We start from the raw sequence: 2,577 nt of genomic DNA, 5'->3' as shown, positions 1-2,577 counted from the left end.
AGCTGGGAAGACTTGGGAGAACGAGCTGTTCGACTAAGTGGTATGTTCCAACCTGTTAGTGGAGAGATGGCGTGGGAGGACATCAGTAGACGAATAAGCTTGAGTGGTGTCTTTAAAAAGTAGAAAAATCACAATATGAAGATAAAGTTGGAATTCAAGGGGACTAATTGGGGCAAATAGTCGTTTATAGGAAGGGGGGTTAGGGGTTGGAATAACTTACCAAGAAGTTGTTCAATAAATTTCCAATTTCTTTGCAATCATTTAAGAAAAGGCTAGGAAAACAACAGATAGGGACTCTGCCAACTGGGCGACTGCCCTAAATGCAGATCAGTAGTCACTGATAACAGTTCTCTTCTAGGCAAATGCCGGGATGGTACCTCTTCCCTCTTCCTTGTCTATCCGTTCCAATCTTCTCATCCCCGCAAGGCACCTGTTCAGCATAGCAGGTGAGGACACGTGGATGAGGTACTGCTCCATCTCCCGAGTTGTATCCCTCGACGCGAACTAGCACGCTCCAGGACACTGCCCATGTTTGTGGTAATTTTATAGGTTCCTTTAGAGTGAAGCATATTCCGCGAATTCTTTTAGCTGGCGTACTTCGGATTCCTTTGATATCGTTACCATGGTTACGGTCAGCTTATTGAACTATAGGAAAAATCCTGGAAGTAATCAAGGAAACTCAAAACGTTGTAAGTGGCAGGAAAGAAATCAACAAGGCAGCACGGACAACATTTAGCTTGGTAGAATGAAATATGCGAAGAATTATTTGCAGCACAAGCAATTGAAAGATGCGGAAATGCTCTTTGATGAACGATTACTATGAGCAATTCAAACAACGAACGAAAAATACCTCAAGAATAATCACGGGGAGTTATGAGATATTTCGAAAAGTTACATATTATTGAAATAAAGGATAGTTTTGTGAAGAATAGCTCCAGAAAGTTCTACGAGAATTTAAGAATAAACTAGAAATGTGTCACTTCCCTAGTACTTCTTCAACTCTATCCTGGAGAAAATCATAAGAATTTGGAAATAAAAATTAAATTAACCTAACATTTTTCCAATATCTTTGGCGAGAAAGCGTAAAAAAAGGGTTGATATAAATTGCCTGGGATTTGCAGAAAATTTCGCTATACTTACCTAAAACCCAACAAAATCAGCAAAACGAATCAATGTTTTGGGAGATATAACTAGCGAAACAGGTTATAGATTCTCTGTAGAGGAAACCAAATTTCGTACGAACATAAAATAATCTTCAAAACTTTTAAGGACTGATATTGGACGAATCGAGTGAAGACATTAGATTGTCTGGGAGAGATAACTCAAGTTAATGGTTTTAAACAATCTGCTGTAAAAGAAAAGATACACAAGATCGAAAGGCATACGTTTTACTAAGAAATTTTACAATAAAAGTGTTTATCTTAAAGTCCTAAAACAGGGTACTAGAAGACCGTAGAAAAAACTGAAAGTCGCAGTCGAATGTCTAGTACTGAGTTATAGACTTGGTAATCACAAAATTTTAGAAATAAGACTCATTAGAAAAATTCTGTATCCAATGGAAAGTAGATATTGTGGAAATTAAGATGCAATGAAGAAATCTACTTGGTCATAGAAGACATAACGGAAACAAATATCCACAGTTCTAACCCTTCAGGCAAGCAACTCAATGTTAAAAACATCCTAGTTTGTTACAGCTACGAATTTTTTGGGAAATAAAATGTAAAAAAGTATGAGGATATATTCTTTATCTACTCTTAAAATTGCAATCCTTTTCTTAATCATCGTTATCTGGTCGATTAGATTAGCAGTTTGCCTTTTTCTACCACTACGAGCGCTAATGTGAGTTGATGCAGAGTTTCACTTAAGCCCTTATATCCACATTCGATGTGGACATTTTTCAAAAAATGAAAATGCTCGTGAGTGTATTGAACCAAGGAAAACATTACAGAAAGAATTATGTAAATAAGTTAATTTGGGTAGGATTTGAATAAAAAAGGAAACAAGTAAAGAAACAAGTGACTTTAGGCTGTTTTTCCGGAACAGCATTTAGGCCGGAAGTGATTTTTTTTTATTTTTAGTTTTATGGAGCTATCGACGACTCAAAATTTGAAACCCTTCCGGGCCCTTTAGCTCTTCAACTTTCGGCACAATTGAGGAAAGTGCTTAATTTTACGTATTCCGTAGTATGAGGACCCCTACTTTGTCTGCTAACAAATGTGTTCTACATCAAAAGGAACAGCAGACTGGATGGACGAAAATAGATTAACAAAAAGGATATTCAGATACCTTCGGGAGAATAATTCAACAGTAACCTGGATTCAGGAGGTCAAGAAATATTTGAAACTAAATAGTTCAATAGGAGATGAAATCAATTAAGTAGGTACTTCTAGAAACACATGGAAGGATTCCAAGAAAAAATGGAAAAGAAAACTGGTACAAAGTGGTCTGAGGAGAAAATGAAGAACCGCAGAGAAATATGGAGTATTGGAAAGAAAGGACAAGAAAATATCATAGGCTGAGGAATTAAAATTGGCATGTGGTGGAGGGAAGATAATAATAATAATAATAATAATAATA

The sequence above is a fragment of the Anabrus simplex genome, chromosome 4, assembly GCF_040414725.1.
Source record: "Anabrus simplex isolate iqAnaSimp1 chromosome 4, ASM4041472v1, whole genome shotgun sequence".
Classification (NCBI taxonomy): domain Eukaryota; kingdom Metazoa; phylum Arthropoda; class Insecta; order Orthoptera; family Tettigoniidae; genus Anabrus; species Anabrus simplex.
The sequence above is the reverse complement of the archived record's forward strand: the minus strand, read 5'-3'. Positions refer to the sequence as shown.